Raw genomic sequence first — 18,364 nt, 5'->3', positions numbered from 1 at the left:
GGAGTGAATACATACGCACACACCCCTTTTTATTATTTTTATTTTTAAGTTCTTTTTTTCATTTCACTTCACCAATTTTGACTATTTTGTGTATGTCCATTACATGAAATCCAAATAAAAATCCATTCAAATTACAGGTTGTAATGCAACAAAATAGGAAAAACCCCAACGGGGATGAATACTTTTGCAAGGCACAGTATGCTGGTTAAGTTTGCTGCTATGCACATAGCAACATGGTCTAGGAAAAGACGCTAATTCAACAGCGCACTGATGTTTCAGAACCGCAGACTGCGACCACTATCCAACACAGGAGAAAGCGCATTTGTTATAAAACAACATCATTTTTTATTAGTGTTGCACCATTGTTCTTACGTAATATAACCATATCTGTGGGGGCTGCTGAGGGGAGGAGCGGCTCATAATAATAGCCGTAACGGAGCAAATGGAATGGTATCAAACACCTGGAAACCATGTGTTTGATGTATTTGATACCACTCCACTGATTCCACCAACCTCCTGTGAACCATATGCAATTTCAGTAGCATGTCTTTGTTATGGACTGTGCAATCTCCATGGCCTCCACAATGGATTATTCCACCTAGACAGGTGTCTTGTACACCATTAAAGTATTATCATTTTTTGTTACTGCTCGACTAAAGAAATCTCGTTCGACCAACAGCCTATTAACCAAACAATCGACCAGTTGACTAAATGGGGTCAGCCCTAACACCCAGTACAGTTATTATCCAGTAGCAGAGCATCAAACTCACTGGGAGAATTTCTAGTTTTGCCTTTGTGTTTACTAACAGGCCTACAGTAAAGTTGAAAATGTATTTGTTGTGGATGGAGAAATAAGCTTGTCAGTTATTGGACATTATTCTAAAACCATTTTCATGTTGTGATTTGTGAATGAGAGCATGATATACACGCTTTCAACATGTTGACTAATCAATTTCTCAATTTAACGGCGAGCACCATTGTTAGAAATGAGTAAATCAAACTTTTCACTTAATATTATAGAGTCCAATCGGATTAGGCATCGGAAGTGCGTTTCTGTGTACTTTATACACAATTGTAAGTGATGATTGAAGGTCTAATTCAAAGAGTTTTAATCACAATGTGAACCTCTTGCAGTGTCATCTTTTTTGTAAATGCCTCATAAAATGAATAGACGAGTAGCCTCTTTTTTCGAGCATAATGGATACATTAGAATATGAGATGGATGGTAGATTAGTATCCCTCACAATATTTCACTCTACCTCACCTGTCCTCTCCTCTTTTCCCTCTATAGTGGCCGATCTCACATAAAAGACCTAGTGGAACACAGTAAGATTGCAGATGAACCTCACATGGACAGGTTCATTAAAAATGGGGGATCAGGGAATTTGACCTTTTTGTTTGCAGTCATTCTTCAAAGTGGAGTTGAGCAAAGGGCCGACCACATTTATATGATCCCTTGGGGAGATTGATTGTTGGAACCTGTTTAGCCACTGTATGATTTTACACTCTTTCTGTAGCCAATACATTGCTGTTGTTTATGTTTGTTTATACAACGGTTGGGACTAATCCAAATGCTGATTGGTTGAAACCGCATTCCAGCAGGTGTCTATTCCACAAGTTACCACCAGCTAAATGTATGACGTTAAAATACCTATTTACTCTGTTCCATCTGACTGCACAATCCAGTGTCTCATCAGCCCAGCCAAGCAATTTATAAACTTGATCTCCACTATAAAAAGCATCTAGACATTATCTCACATTGCTTTTAGACTAACATTTAGTTTTCAACAGCGGAGATTTGTATAAATTCGAACCAGTTGTCGCACAGTAATGAACGTGTCGGGAGTCGGGATGAGACAGACATGCATGCAGCTTCTTTCAGCCAGTCGAAATCATGATTCAGCATAATTTTTATGGATATACTATACAAAGAAATATCAATAGAAAATAGGTAAAATGAAAACAAAGTGCAGCTAGTTTGCAGTCTTTCCAGATTCAGTTTGAAGTGATTGTGTTTGCTGTGTTGTTGGCTAGCTCCTGACGAGAGAGCACATTTTCTATGCCAGGTCAAATTGCGCATCATTAGCTCATTGTTATGGATGTATCCAAATAAATGTCACTAGAAAATAGCTTAAAAAATGCAAATGCAGCTACTTTGTTGTTATTCTGGCTGCACTGTTTGACGTAAGTTAGCCGTAGTTGGCTAGCTAGCAAGCAAGGGATAAGAACGTTGCCAGCCAGGATGACAATAGAACATTTAGAACGATTGAGTGGGTTGCATCCATAGAATCGGAATAAATTCATAAAAATATGTCAAATCATTATTTGAATATGTTGGTAACCCATTGTTTAAAAGTGATAATGCCCTCAAAGCCGGTGTTTGCAGTATATATTGTCACGGGCCTAACACATGTGCCAATATATCCTCCAAACACTGGCTTTGAGGGCATTATCAGTTAATTAGTATCCACCTCTGATTGGCAGGGCTTATATCTGTCTGCCAAATAGGTCCACACCCTCCCATCATACCAATCGCATTGGAGCTGACTCTCCTTTTCCACCATGTGAGATCATTCTGTTGGAACTGAAGTCACGTGTTGTGATGTTATTGCGGTAAACCTCAAGAGTGCTAACCGACCATTCAACATCACTTCAACAAAAGAGACAGGTCGTCACCAGGCTGACATGACTGTAGTTGTTGCTGGATGATTCACCCACTGAAGACATGATGCATCACTGGGTGTACGTATGCTCCATTGTTATACGCACTTCACATTTTGATAGACTTCCAGTACAGTAGATATTCTACAGAAAATGGATTGCACCAAGTATTTTTATTCCTCTCCTGTTATGGATGTGTTTACAATTATATTAGTGGCCTGTGAGGCAAGGTATCTGTTAAGTAATCAAGTGTAATATTCCAAGGCTAATTAGCAGTGCAAAAATGTGGAGAAGTAAATCAATGGATGCAAATATGTTCTCTATATTTCATTGTAAAACTCTTGGAGATGGATCTTGTTGAAGCTTCCATTGGTCCTTTGGAGTTGACATTATTACTCTACATCACCTGCAGGGCTTCAGACTGCAACCATTTAGTTGCATTTTGCGACCCTTTGACTTGGTTGTGTGAGTAAAACATTTATTTGGTCGCACTCGTGCAAGCTACACATTCTACCTGGTCACCTCAATCAAAAAGTCCTATTTTTTGGGCAGATAAAACCATTAATTTGTTAAACTGTAAAGTGCATTGTCATGATTGCTGTAATACAAGTGTCTGTTTCACATTGGCAGGCTTCTGTAATGAGCGAGCCTCTCACAAATCAAATCAAATCAAATCACACTCTCCCCCTCATGCTCCCCTCGTGATCTTATAACATTTAAAAATGCAATTGCGGGGGAAAACTTGGAAGCAACTAGTTGTCCATATTAAAAAGAGGAGGGTCTCGGCTTTCTGTGGATGTTATTATTGATCTCAAAGTACACTGTTTTACAGTCAAGATATCTGATATTGCTTTGAAATATGGAGCGTGTGAAATGTGCATCGGCCATCGCAAGCGAGTGCACTAGGCCTAATTGCTAAGTTATGTTAGGACATTCAATTTACTGTTAGATTAATACATGGCCAGCAGTAGGTGTTAGAGTTAGCGATCTAGCTAATGTGTTTTGAGTTTCAACTTCCTCAAGTGGTGAATTAGCACCAATTGAATTAGGCCTATATATCAAATTAGTGCACATAAAGATGAAGGCAAATGTATCTCTATTCAACAACAACAAAAATCTGGAGCCCTATTTTGACAGTAAAATATAACAAAAATAGCCTAATTGTCAACCCAAAAATCTTGACAATTACTGGATTAGGTTGCATATCAAAATATTTCAAAGCATTCATTCTTGCTTGGACATGTTAAATGTAACACTAAGCATTGTGAAAGACTTTATAATGACTTTCTAAGAAAGGGGAAAATGTTTGTATCCTTGACCTGTTAGCTAGGTAATAATGGGTCCAGTTTATTGTTTTCACTCTGAATCCTTCATTATGTGAAAACTTAGATGTGTTAGGCTTTCTTACAGTTTAGTTTAGCTCATATAAATGATTTGCATGAAATTTGTCCCTCCTGATTTAGGTTGTTTGGAACTCTTCTTCTTTGGAACCATGCCAATTGAATTGTCTGCTTTCTAACACACTAGGAGACTAGGGAATATGGTTCTCTTTGGGCTTGAGGCTTGATCTCCTTATGTGCCCCCCCCCATCCATTCACATCACAATTAGTGATTTCGACCATTCCCAAATGGCCCACATAATTAAAGAGTTGGCATTATAATTACAATGTGTTTATTGTCTGTTTATGGGTGGTGTGCTGTACATAACACTTGGACATTTCATTGGAGTAAATGGATTGAGGTTTTTTAATACACTTTCTGTAAATGTGATTTCATGTATCAATGATACCTCCTTCATCAGCCCTTTGACAGTTGCACTGTTTGTCCTATGTACAGCGTAATTTGGCCGACAGCGGTAACTGGCAGCCGAAATAACCAAATTATTTAGTCATGGGTTTTTAACGGGCACAACGGCAAATGGATGTTAAGTAAATGATGCAATTTATTCCCTTCCTTCTCATTGCCAGGCTGGTTGCCACGGGACTTCTGCCAGCTTTAAGTAAGTGGTACCCAGATGGTATTCACATGACGCCCACTTGGTTACAAAATCGTCCCCGGGAATAACTCTGCTGCCACAACAACCAATAGGTCAATTGAGCAGGAGATCCTGTTGCTTCCACAGTTTTGCATATGCAAATCTGCTAATGTTGTGTCATTTCGGTAAATTCTGGGGGAAGGTTGTATCTCAGGGGTCCTAAACGAATTGGAAAGGAGCCGAGTTAATGAGCGGAGCTGGAGAGAGAGATAGAAGGGAGACATCCTCCACCTCAGATTGCTTCCTCTGTGCTAAAGTATGGCTTCCTGGATCCTCCACTTCTTGCTCACCCGGCCTCCTGCTCCTCCGTCGTGGAGAGGGGAAGTGCCTGTGATGAAGATGGGCCTGTAATGGGATAGTCCACTGGGCTCTCAGTCGGATAAAGTGATTTTTCTACCATCTTAGGAAAAAAGCCATTCTATTTCTGGAACATGAGTGTGGAAGACAATGCCTGGGCTTTCTCTTGCTCTCTCTCTTTCTCTCTCTCTCTTGCTCTCTCTCTCTCTCTCTCTCTCTCTCTCTCTCTCTCTCGCTCTTTCTCTCTCATCCTCGCTCTTTCTCTCTCATCCTCACTCTCTCTCCCACTTTCTCTGTCTCTCTCATCCTCCATCTCCTCTCTCTGTCTGCCAAACTTTTATACCGGCTCTCATCAGCTGCAGCTGTGGTGCACTCTGTCTCGATTTCTCCTCCTGGAGAAGTGGTGAATTGTGTCGTCTGCAGCCACTAACAGCCAACAGCTGCTTTAGCCCGCTGCAGAGGGAGGACAATGTGGAACTGATTTTCAGAGAGAGAGAGAAATAAATAAACAATGTAAAAAAAACAATACCTCTCCCAACACACAGCTTATGCAAATTGGGAACATGTGTTTGTAGATCGATAAGCCATGCTTGTGCATGAGAAGTCTAGAGTGACCGCTTTACACAGAGATGTATGTTACCATGAGCAGTTCTTTATCTGCAAGATGTTGGCCTACACATCTGTTGGTAAAAAAAATAGAAAATATGTTAACCCACTCAATATGATGAAATGCATAAACTATTTGTTGTTGAGTTGTGACATTAATCTCCCTAGATCTGGGGAGTGTTAGTGGATAAGACACCAGCTGTACCGGGTGGGGAAAAGTTTTACTCATTGTGGTGGGAGGAGGGTCAAACTGTCAGTAGGTCAAAGGTCAGATAAAAAAAAAGGGAGAAAAAAAGACAATGCAACAATGGCAGATCTACACACATTTAATGAACATGTCTGCCAAGTCTGTTTCTGCCTCAACAAAATAACCCAAATTCTTTAAAATAGCCCAAACAACCTTGGCTTTCGTGAACTAACACTCGCACTTAACTTTTTTCCCTACTTGCACTGACGTCACTGATAGCTAATTTATTGAGGAAAAATGTACTTACTATGACTGAGATATATGGTTGTCCCGCCTAGCTATTTTAAGATGAATGCACTAGCTGTAAGTCGCTCTGGGTAAGAGCGTCTGCTAAATAAAATAAACATCTAAACATAGATATTTGGATTGCATTGGTTTCAAATTGAACATCTACAATTTGGGTTGGAGCCTTGAGACCTTTGGGCTTTTGGCTTGACCCAATGTAAAAGTCCAAAACTTTGCGATTGTCAGTGTGTCATAAGCTGCTATTAGCATTGGTAGAAATGTTAATGCTCATCGCCTCCAGGGAATGGCTTTCTATCACATGCTCACATTCTTTTAAAAGGGAAATGGAAGATGAATTTTGCCCATAAAGGCTGTATCACAAGGGCTTTTTATCCTAAATGGCTCTGGGGATTGTTATCTGTGGGAAGTGTGCCCTGCCTCCGTCGTGTTTAATCAAGTGTCCACTTAGTTGTGACTGGGAGTAATTGTTCCCAAGTGGGCCACACACTGACCTGTTAATGTCGGCGTTGACCCTCTAACCTTGTCAGCACATCTTAGGGAGGAGTTTAAATCATGTGGATCTCCTTCTTGCCTTTGCGCTGCCTGGGCAAGTGGGTGTCGGTGCTGATAGACTACTCTCTTATAATTGTCCCCAGCAGCATGGGTCAGCCAGGGGTGCTCCCCAAGCCCGGCTCTTATTAGATGAGGTACTGGGAGTGCTGTGACTTAATGGGTCAAGCCATTGATCCAATCCAGCCACAATGTTCTGTCTCTACAGTCAGATGAATCCCTGCTAGCTACCTAATGACTCTCAGAGTTGCAGGCTCTGTTGACTGTGTTGGACAGAGACAGCATTCTGAGGCAACCAAACGCTATTGAAAACATGCCATTCGGTCCCATCTATAATGTTTCGGTATTTTGCCAATGGGTCTCTTATTTGTGTGTGATTTGACATCCCGTTGACTGTGGTGTCCTCTGTGTATTAGATATTGATGAGGTAGAGTAGGTTGTCCTTGTCCCCATCCAGTCTGATGTTTCATGAACCTGGGTAGAACAAAGACCTTTACCAAAAGTTTGTTGTCAGATCGGTTGGAAACATGACACACAAATAATTAACAAACTACACTGAACAAAAATATGAACACAACATATAACGTGTTGGTCCCATGTTTCATGAGCTGAAATAAAATATGCACAAAAAGCTGATTTATCTCAAAGTTTGTGCACAAATTTGTTTACATCCCTGTTAGTGAGCATTTCTCCTTTGGCCAAGATAATCCATCCACCTGACAGGTGTGGCATATCAAGAAGCTGATTAAACAGCATGATCATTACACAGGTGCACCTTGTGCTGGGGACATCAAAAGGCCACTCTAAATGCCACATGTCTCAAGTTTTGAGTGAGTGTGCAATTGGCATGCTGACTGCAGGAATGTCCACCAGAGCTATTGCCAGAGAATTGAATGTTAATTTCTCTACCATAAACCACCTCCCAACGTTGTTTTAGTAAAATTTGGCAGTACATTCAACCGGCCTCACAACTACAGACCATGTGTATGGCGTTGTGTGGGTGAGCGGTTTGCTGATGTCAACGTTGTGAACAGAGTGCCCCATGGTGGTGGTGGGGTTATGGTATGGGCAGGGATAAGCTACAGACAATGAACTGAATTGCATTTTATCGATAGCAATTTGAATGCATAAAAATACCATGATGTGATCCTGAGGCCCATTGTGAGGCCCCTTGTTTCTCAGGTACCAACAGATGCATATTTGTATTTCCAGTCATGTGAAATCCATAGATTATGGCCTAATGAATTTATTTCAGTTGACTGATTTCCTCATATGACCTGTAAACTCAGTAAAATCTTTGATATTGATGCATGTTGCATTTATATTTTTGTTCAGTATATTTTAAAGTGTCTGGTTACGAGTTCTTTTTGAAACTGACAAGGACTGTAATTTGGGTCAAAAGGAGAGATTAAAACCACATGTTTCTAAAGCTGAAGGTTGTGTGTTGAGCAGCTGCTGTGTGGAAGTCCACAAGTGAAGAATAACTTAGCTGTTGTATCTGTCTATTTGATGTGAAGATGACTGTGAAGATATTGTACTGTATCTTACAGTGCTTGGTTGTTTGTTTCATTTTATGGATGGAAAGCAGTAGCATGTCTTTAAACTAAACCATCACTTTTTAAGTGCTCATTTGCGAAGTTAAATAAAAGTAGGCTACCTCATTTCAAAATTGAAGTACTTTTAATCTTTCTTCAGATCCCTTATACGAGACCATGCATAAATCCAATCTCTTTCGAATGATCTCATCAATTATTACCATTGTAAATTTTGCATGGTGGTACTCTTTTCCCAAGTCTTTCCTTTTTGAGCAAGGTGAAGCCACCATGGTGCAGCCATAAATTCAGAGGGGTGAAGCGGTCTATTGGGATCAACAGATTTTTGGGAGTCATTTACAATTCAGCAGACACTCTTATTCAGAGCGATTTAGGGTTAAGTGCCTCGCTCAAGGGCACATCGATAGATTTTTCACTGAGTCTGCTCAGGGATTCAAACTAGCATCCTTTTGGTTACTGGCTCAACACTATTAACCACTAATCTACCTGCCGCCCTGTAATGACAGGCATGCAGACGGGTAATCAGAAGGGTCTTATCAGGGGCCGTTCAGAGGCTGATGGCGGGCAGAGGAATGTGATCTGGCTGTGGAAACAACGCCGCGTTAATGGGGTTAGCCAAATTCCACACTCATGAATTATGAGGCGGGCCTGGGGTTTGTTGTGTATGGTTTGGGGCCTCTACACACTAGTGCTGTACAGAGAGAGAGTCAGAGTTATATATTTGGTCTTTTGGCACTGTCTCTCATAGACAAGCTCAATTAATGATTCTGGATCTCCTTCTTCTGTTCTGCCAATAGGGGAAAAAATATGCATTATACACTCATGCCATAAACAGATAGGTCTAAAGATATAGATAGACCGACACACGCTCGAATGCACATCCAGGTCACCCGTGATACAAGTCAGTATTCAACGTTCATCCATTTCTGATGATGTCTGGAGATTACATAGAAACCGGCCACTAGGGGCAACAGTGAGCTCTCTTTCCTTCATGTAGGTTTCGGTTTTTCCTAGGGTGTTGTGGACGGGGATGGTGGATAGGTTGCAAGGTCGAATCCAGCGATAGAAAGTTATGTTTAAGATTGTTGTTTTAAGCCTATCCCAAGCCATAACCATTCTGAGTTAATGCCTAACTTTAAGATTTTGGAGTTAATGCCTTAACTTAACCTTAAACATTTAAAAATGTCAAGTTTGAGAAACATGGATGGACGTTGAATTGTGACGTGAAACTGTGAGAGCTAGTTGCACACAGAGACAGACAGACAGATGTTGTTGTCTTATGAATTAATATTTCAACAAGTAAAGAGGCCAATATTATCTGGTATTGATTTTAGGTCTGTCGATGACTAAGTTCACAATTGTAATTTTGGAACTGACTGAATTTTCACAATGGTGTTCAGAAAATGGCCTTGCAAAATCCAGATTATTTTCAGACAGAGCTCACACACAATGGTGCAGGTTTATAGGTCAATATGTCACTGAGAACATACAGCGTTCCGGGGGAACACAGATTTCTGTGGTTGTACACATTGTTATTTTGTTAACGCTGACATTTACATCAGCAGCATCATCACCGCATTATGCAATTGTGAGATAGTGTTAAATATCAGTCATACTAATCTGTCTTTGTAAAGATGAAAACAGTGAGATGACTATGTATTTAGGTCAGGAGATGACAACTGGAATCAGTGCGTCATAACGCATGTAAAATATGTGTGGTTGTAGCTGATCACATTTAATTTTCCCTCTGATAATGCCACTCCTGTTGATGTGGGTTAAGTGAACTGGGTTTTGTCTAGAAAGGATACAGCTTTTGTCAGAATTGACTTTTCGTAGCAGGTTTAGGAGAACTAATGCAGCAGGATAGGATAATTAATGTAGCGGGTTAGGTCAATTTGACAAAAGCTGTATACCATCTAGACATGACCAGTGAACTGTAGGTACTTTCCTTACCTTTTCACTTCCTGTTTGTAATAGTCTTATCTATGTCTCCCCTGACCCTCTCTTCTGGTTGTCACTAATTACCACAGCCACAAAGTGAAAATGGGCTTTATCGTAAAAATGTATGATACCAAAAATGTGCTTTTTGGTCTTTAATTTAAGGTTAGTGTTAGCCATAAGTTTAGCATTGTGGTTAGGGTTAAGGTTAAGATTTAAAATCCAATTTTAAGAAGATACATTTTAGAAATAGGCAGGGTTTAGCCATAATTATGACTTTGGTAACTAGTGACAACCATCTCTTCTGTCCTTCTCATACATAAATACAGTGTCATCTGTGAACTCCCAATGGTCCCGCCCCTGATGACCCTGAGCTGAATTTTCATTGGAAGAATGGAACGCCAGTCTTTCCTACACAAGTGAACACGGTATGTGCAGAGCCTTACTCTTATCTACTTTAAATGTCCGTTTTATTTCAAATGTTCTCTAACTCTTTGTGAACTAGAAGGCTGCAGCATAGTGAGATTTAACTTGTTAGGCTAATTTGCATCTTATTATAATTAGGTTAAACTAGATACCAACACATATTCTAAAGTATTTTCATGAATTGTTAATTGTTCAGGCTAATAATTGAAAACTATTTTATTTGACCAAATTGCATTATGACTTTGAATAATGAAACAACTAATGTCTTACAACTATGTCTTACAAATAATGTGTCGGCTAAATTTATCAAGAACTTTGTTGAAAATATGATGTTCCTATTTTATTCAAATTAGCAAGTTTTAAATAAATACTTTGATGCATTGCGGAAAATATTACTACTTACAGTTGAAGTCAGAAATGTACATTTCTGAGTACATTTCAACTCAGTTTTTCTAAATTCCTGACATTTAATCCTAGTAAAACTTCCCTGTCTTAGGTCAGTTAGGATCACCACTTTATTTTAAGAATGTGAAATGTCAGAATAATAGTAGAGAGAATGATTTATTTCAGCTTTTATTTCTGTCATCACATTTCCAATTCGTCAGAAGTTTACATAAACTCAATTAGTATTTGGTATCATTGCCTTTAAATTGTTTAACTTGGCTCAAATGTTTTGGGTAGCTTTCCACAAGCTTCCCAAAATAAGTTGGGTAAATTTTGGCCCATTCCTCCTGACAGAGCTGGTGTAACTGAGTCAGATTTGTAGGCCTCCTTGCTCGCACACGCGTTTTCAGTTCTGCCCACAAATTTTCTATAGGATTGAGGTCAGGGCTTTGTGATGGCCACTCCAATACCTTGACTTTGTTGTCCTTAAGCCATTTTGCCACAACTTTGAAAGTATGCTTGGGGTCATTGTCCATTTGGAAGACCCATTTGCGACCAAGCTTTAACTTCCTGACTGATATGTTGAGATGTTGCTTCAATTTATCCACATAATTTTTCTCCTCATGATGCCATCTATTTTGTGAAGTGCACCAGTCCCTCCTGCAGCAAAGCACCCCCACAACATGATGCTGCCACCCCTGTGCTTCACGGTTGGTATGGTGTTCTTCGGCTTGCAAGCCTCCCCCTTTTTCCTCCAAAAATAACAATGGTCATTATGGCCAAACAGTTCTATTTTTGTTTCATCAGACCAGAGGACATTTCTCCAAAAAGTACGATCTTTGTCCCCATGTGCAGATGCAAACCGTATTGTGGCTTTTTTATGGCGGTTTTGGAGCAGTGACTTCTTCCTTGCTGAGCGGCCTTTCAGGTTATGTTGATATTGGACTCGTTTTACTGTGGATATAGATACTTTTGTACCTGTTTCCTCCAGCATCTTCACAAGGTCCTTAGCTGTTGTTCTGGGATTGAGTTTCCCTTTTTTGCACCAAAGTACATTCATCTCTAGGATACAGAACACGTCTCCTTTCTGAGCGGTATGACGGCAGCGTGGTCCCATGGGGTTTATACTTGCGTACTATTGTTTGATGATCGTGGTACCTTCAGGCGATTTGGATTTTTTTTTTCTGAGGTCTTGGCTGATTTTGTTTTGATTTTCCCATGATGTCAAGCAAAGAAATGCTCAGTTTGATGGTAGGCCTTCAAATACATCCACAGGTACACCTCCAATTGACTGAAATTATGTCAAGTAGCCTATCAGAAGCTTCTAAAGCCATGACATCATTTTCTGGAATTTTCCAAATGTTTCAAGGCACAGTCAACTTAGTGTGTGTAAACTTCTGACCCACTGGAATTGTGATACTGTGAATTATAAGTGAAATAATCTGTCTGTAAACAATTGTTGGGAAAATTACTTGTGTCATGCACACAGTAGATGTCCAAACCGACTTGCCAAAACTATAGTTTGTTAACAAGAAATTTGTGGAGTGGTTGAAAAACTAGTTTTAATGACTCCAACCCTAAGTGTATGTAAAGTTCCGACTTCGAGCTGTACGTACATGGAGTTGTAATGTAAATGTAAATCGTGAATAGTGACTTTAATTAGACATTATGCTAAACATGTTTTTGTTATTGTTTTACCAATTGTGTTTTGAAAATGTTTTAGGGTTAGATTTCTAATATTACATTTGAAAATGCAGAACATGTATTTCACAAACATCTACAGAATATTTTTTTTTTTTTCACCTTTATTTAACCAGGTAGGCAAGTTGAGAACAAGTTCTCATTTACAATTGCGACCTGGCCAAGATAAAGCAAGGCAGTTCGACACATACAACAACACAAAGTTACACATGGAATAAAACAAACATACATTCAATAATACAGTAGAAAAATAAGTCTATATACAATGTGAGCAAATGAGGTGAGATAAGGGAGGTAAAAGGCAAAAAAGGCCATGGTGGCAAAGTAAATACAATATAGCAAGTAAAACACTGGAATGGTAGATTTGTAGTGGAAGAAAGTACAAAGTAGAAATAGAAATAATGGGGTGAAAAGGAGCAAAATAAATCAATAAATACAGTAGGGGAAGGGGTAGTTGTTTGGGCTAAATTATAGATGGGCTATGTACAGGTGCAGTGATCTGTGAGCTGCTCTGACAGCTGGTGCTTAAAGCTAGTGAGGGAGATAAGTGTTTCCAGTTTCAGAGATTTTTGTAGTTCGTTCCAGTCATTGGCAGCAGAGAACTGGAAGGAGAGACGGCCAAAGGAGGAATTGGCTTTGGGGGTGACCAGAGAGATATACCTGCTGGAGCGCGTGCTACAGGTGGGTGCTGCTATGGTGACCAGTGAGCTGAGATAAGGGGGGGCTTTACCTAGCAGGGTCTTGTAGATGACCTGGAGCCAGTGGGTTTGGCGATGAGTATGAAGCGAGGGCCAGCCAACGAGAGCGTACAGGTCGCAGTGGTGGGTAGTATATGGGGCTTTGGTGACAAAACGGATGGCACTGTGATAGACTGCATCCAGTTTATTGAGTAGGGTATTGGAGGCTATTTTGTAAATTACATTGTCGAAGTCGAGGATCAGTAGGATGGTCAGTTTTACGATGGTATGTTTGGCAGCATGAGTGAAGGATGCTTTGTTGCGAAATAGGAAGCCAATTCTAGATTTAACTTTGGATTGGAGATGTTTGATGTGAGTCTGGAAGGAGAGTTTACAGTCTAACCAGACACCTAGGTATTTGTAGTTGTCCACATATTCTGAGTCAGAACCGTCCAGAGTAGTGATGCTGGACGGGCGGGCAGGTGCAGGCAGCGATCGGTTGAAGAGCATGCATTTAGTTTTACTTGTATTTAAGAGCAGTTGGAGGCCACGGAAGGAGAGTTGTATGGCATTGAAGCTCGTCTGGAGGGTAGTTAACACAGTGTCCAAAGAAGAGCCAGAAGTATACAGAATGGTGTCATCTGCGTAGAGGTGGATCAGAGACTCACCAGCAGCAAGAGCGACATCATCGATGTATACAGAGAAAAGAGTTGGCCCAAGAATTGAACCCTGTGGCACCCCCATAGAGACTGCCAGAGGCCCGGACAACAGGCCATCCGATTTGACACATTGAAGTCTATCAGAAAAGTAGTTGGTGAACCAGGCGAGGCAATCATTTGAGAAACCAAGGCTATTGAGTCTGCCGATGAGGATGTGGTGAATGACAGAGTCGAAAGCCTTGGCCAGGTCAATGAACCAGGTCCAATCTTTGAGAATCTCAGACGACACGAAAGAGAGGTTGAACAGGCTAGTAATAGGGGTTGCAACAATTTTGGCAGATCATTTTAGAAAGAAAGGGTCCAGATTTTCTTGCCTGGCTGATTTGTAGGGGTCCAGATTTTGCAGCTCTTTCAGAACATCAGCTGACTGGATTTGGGAGAAGGAGAAATGGGGAAGGCTTGGGCGAGTAGCTGTGGGGGGTGCAGTGCTGTTGACCGCGGTATGGGTAGCCAGATGGAAAGCATGGCCAGCCGTAGAAAAATGCTTATTGAAATTCTCAATTAGAGTGGATTTATCGGTGGTGACAGAGTTTCCTATCCTCAGTGCAGTGGGCAGCTGGGAGGAGGTGTTCTTATTCTCCATGGACTTTACAGTGTCCCAGAACTTTTTGGAGTTTGTGTTGCAGGAAGCAAATTTCTGCTTGAAAAATCTAGCCTTGGCTTTTCTAACTGCCTGTGTATATTGGTTTCTAACTTCCCTGAAATGTTGCAAATCATGGGGGCTGTTCGATGTTAATGCAGTACGCCACATGATGTTTTTGTGTTGGTTATGGGCAGTCAGGTCTGGAGAGAACCAAGGGCTATATCTGTTCCTGGTTCTACATTTCTTGAATGGGGCATGCTTATTTAAGATGGTGAGGAAGGCATTTAAAAAAAATAACCAGGCATCCTCTACTGACGGATGAGGTCAATACCCTTCCAGGATACCTGGGCCAGGTCGATTAGAAAGCCTTGCTCGCTGAAGTGTTTCAGGGAGCGTTTGACAGTGATGAGTGGAGGTCGTTTGACCGCTCACCCATTACGGATGCAGGCAATGAGGCAGTGATCGCTGAGATCTTGGTTGAAAACAGCAGAGGTGTATTTAGAGGGCAAGTTGGTTAGGATGATATCTATGAGGGTGCCCATGTTTACGGCTTTGTGGTGGTACCTGGTAGGTTCATTGATAATTTGTGTGAGATTGAGGGCGTCAAGCTTAGATTGTAGGATGGCTGGGGTGTTAAGCATGTTCATCATATAGCCTTTCATTTTTTTTGACTGTATCATTCTAAATGATCACCTTATGTCATATTGGCCAAATCAATGAAAAGTAGCAATCAAAACAAATGATACACACTTTACTCCCTAAATGATGCATAGTACACTGGTCGTAGCAGCGCCGGCAGCTTTGTTTATGACAATCCTTTGTTTTTAATATCTTTGGCATTCTCTCCCTGTCCCTCTCCCCTGTCTGCAGTGGGTGCTCTGATTGGCTGAATACTTTCTGCACTGTAGTCTGGCTGGCTGCCAGCGCCTGCCTTGCCCCTGATCAGAAGTGAACGTGACATTTGTGCGGAGGTAATGGAATCTGTGTGCAATTAAATCTCAGACTGTGAAGAAGAGTCTATCGCCCCTCCCCCCTCCCTCGCCCCATCCCATCAGCAGGGGGGGTGGCGGTGATGATGAAACCGTCCCAGCAGGCCCCTCTCCTCGCCTTGCCACTACGCCTCTCTTTCTCAATCTCTATGTCAGGATGCATTTTTTAACTTCTCTGTGCCTGTGCCTTGGTCTCTGCCCAACAATTAATTACAGCAAATGTCAATTAAAATTCTCCCCAAATATTGTTGGAGAATTAAATTTCAATTATACAAATGACATTAGCCCATCTGGGGCGGCAGGGTAGCGTAGTGGTTAGAGCGTTGGACTAGCAATTGAAAGGTTGCAAGTTCAAATCCCTGAGCTGACAAGGTACCAATCTGTTGTTCTGCCCCTGAACAAGGCAGTTAACCCACTGTTCCTAGGCTGTCATTGAAAATAAGAATTTGTTCTTAACTGACCTGCCTAGTTAAAGAAAGGTAACATTTTTTTGAGGAAGTTAACATTGGTTTAATGAATTATACTCTAGGTGACAGTTGCTATTTAGTGGCAGGCCTCTTCAACATGTTTTGATGTAGGGAGAGGGAGGGAGAGAGAGATAGACTGGTTTAGGGAGGAGTGGAAAGAGGGAGAGCGGACACATGCATGGATGAGAGGAGAAGAAGGGCACATCTCTCCATCTATCTACCCTTCTCCGCTGCTGTGCCGCTACACTTAACGCCTCATTTGTGGTGTCTGTGGCCAATGGCTTGAGTCAGTGATCTGTTGCCATAAAATACTGTTCTCTCTCTTTGCTGATGGTGCACTTGTTGATGGCTAATACCACAGAGCTCCTCTATGGCAGGTCTGAGACCTAATGGGTATGTATCCTCATCAAGATCACCCATAAACATAAAAGGATTTCCATTGTGGTTGAGACCGGTTAGACACAGGCATACCGGGCTGGGCAGACACACATTTTCCTTTAACTTCTTGAAAAGGAGTTCCTATCTGAGTTCCTTGTCCTCAGTGGGTGGACTGGGAGAGAGGTAGGATTTCCAGGTCAAGGTCTTCTGAGCCTCCTCCCACCCACTGTCCCTCACAGCCTCTCCGGCTGCAGGCTGGAGGGCAGGGCTCAATCTGCTGGCCCAGAGGGAGGTCACTCTTCTGGCCCTGATACAGACTGCAGTTTCCACACTCGCACATAGTAACTGGATCACAACAGTCACTTTTCCTTTAATATGTTGCCCATATGTAAGGGCAATATATAAGGAACACATATTTAGAGAAATAATGGATATAATACATTTATCCTCTATTTCCTTTCTCTGTAGTTTTGCTTTCAAATGCATAGTCAACAGTTGCTGTTTTGTGAAATGATCACAATCATGTATGAATTTTGATTTATCCCACAATGCCAGTCGGTATTGACCTTTAATTTATGACTTATTTGTTTAGCTCTGTTTTTCTTTCATAATGAATCATTTATGTCAAGTACGACATGCATAAAGGAGTATTGTCTTAAAATACTAATGTCACTCAGGTCCTTTTCTCTCAGCAACTGAAGGTTAATTTAAACCAACAGTCAACTGAACCTCTCCATTTCCTTGTGGCCCTATGAAAACTATGGGTCACACTGAATGCCACCAGGTCCTGCTTTATTCACTAACATCCTGCTTAACAAGAAGACCTCCTATTCCTCCCAGCTCAGTTAGCGTTTTTCTCTGTTGCAGATGTTTCTCCCTAGTCATGTGATAGAGAGGGGACGGGTTTCGCTCAGGGAAAGAGAGAGCGAGGCCTCATTGCTCTAGTGTCATTCTAATGGCAAATTAGATCAGTTTGACAGATAAACACAGACAATTGTTTTAATTGTATAATTATCTGTGGTTAGTGGAAATCTGCTGTGATGTGGTTAAAGGCCAGGGAAGAGTGCCGTTTAGCCTTTATGTGCTCATTTTGTCACTGAACAGGAAATGAACAACAACTACGAATCCTCAGGATATAGGACTCCCTCTCACACACACATACACAAACATACGGACATACTGTACGCGTACACTCTCCCAAACAACGCCCTTGGGCAGGCCGAGGCGTGCTCAGTGAGACGTTACCATTATAGTCATGTGTCTGCTCCACAGGCGTGGACTGAACGCTGTGTGGTGAAGCCTGTAGCCACCTGACTGGGATGGCAGAACTTAACACACATTTAACAGCAGCTCAACATACGGCCCACTAAACGCTACTGCCACTGTAGAGAGTTGGCGGGCCTCATCAGATCAGTAACCTAGCTTAATCACCGCTCAACCGATTCCTGATAAGATGTCAAAATACTAGGCCATGGATCCAGATGGAGCTAATCACTGAATTTAGATCACTCACTCAGTTACTTGTGGTCCTGCATAACATTATACCTATGGAGTGGTTTGTTTCACGTGCCTGGCTTTGCCACTGATTTGAGTGAAAATAATAATGTACCTCTCCTGTTGTCTCTCTGCTGCTGTCCTGTCTTCCCTCTATGTTGAGGAGTGATGACATAAGACCACAGTTGAAAAGTCAAATTGGGCAAAACTACTTCAGATTTTGTGTAGAAGTAACTGCATGGCATATTTTGTATTCCATTGTTTTCTGGCAATCAAAATAGTGCATAACCATAAAGATTTAAAATAGTTGTCAAAAACTGTCAGGCGTCACCAGAAAATGGGTCATTGTAAGACACTTTCAGCTAACCATAATTTCGCACACACACACACACATACACACACATACACACACAG

At 41.3% G+C, this 18,364-nt stretch overlaps 1 protein-coding gene across 11 annotated transcripts in view; it reads left to right on the top strand.

Annotated features, from left to right (window-relative positions):
- LOC106565737 (forkhead box protein P1-B-like) overlaps positions 1-18,364 on the top strand; it is a 241,373-nt gene that overhangs the window by 15,329 nt on the left and 207,680 nt on the right. For 10 of the 11 annotated variants that reach the window (XM_082959370.1, XM_082959371.1, XM_014133178.3 and 7 more), the window contains exon 2: positions 10,462-10,560. The gene's annotated coding sequence lies outside the window, so the exon portion shown is untranslated. Of the gene's footprint in view, positions 1-10,461; positions 10,561-15,492; positions 15,594-18,364 lie in introns of all 11 variants that reach the window. The other variant, XM_014133177.3, reaches the window with a different exon arrangement.

The sequence above is a fragment of the Salmo salar genome, chromosome 12 (genome assembly GCF_965601325.2).
Source record: "Salmo salar chromosome 12, fSalSal1, whole genome shotgun sequence".
NCBI classification, from domain to species: domain Eukaryota; kingdom Metazoa; phylum Chordata; class Actinopteri; order Salmoniformes; family Salmonidae; genus Salmo; species Salmo salar.
Note: the sequence above shows the minus strand (reverse complement) of the source record. Positions and strands in the feature narration are given on the sequence as shown.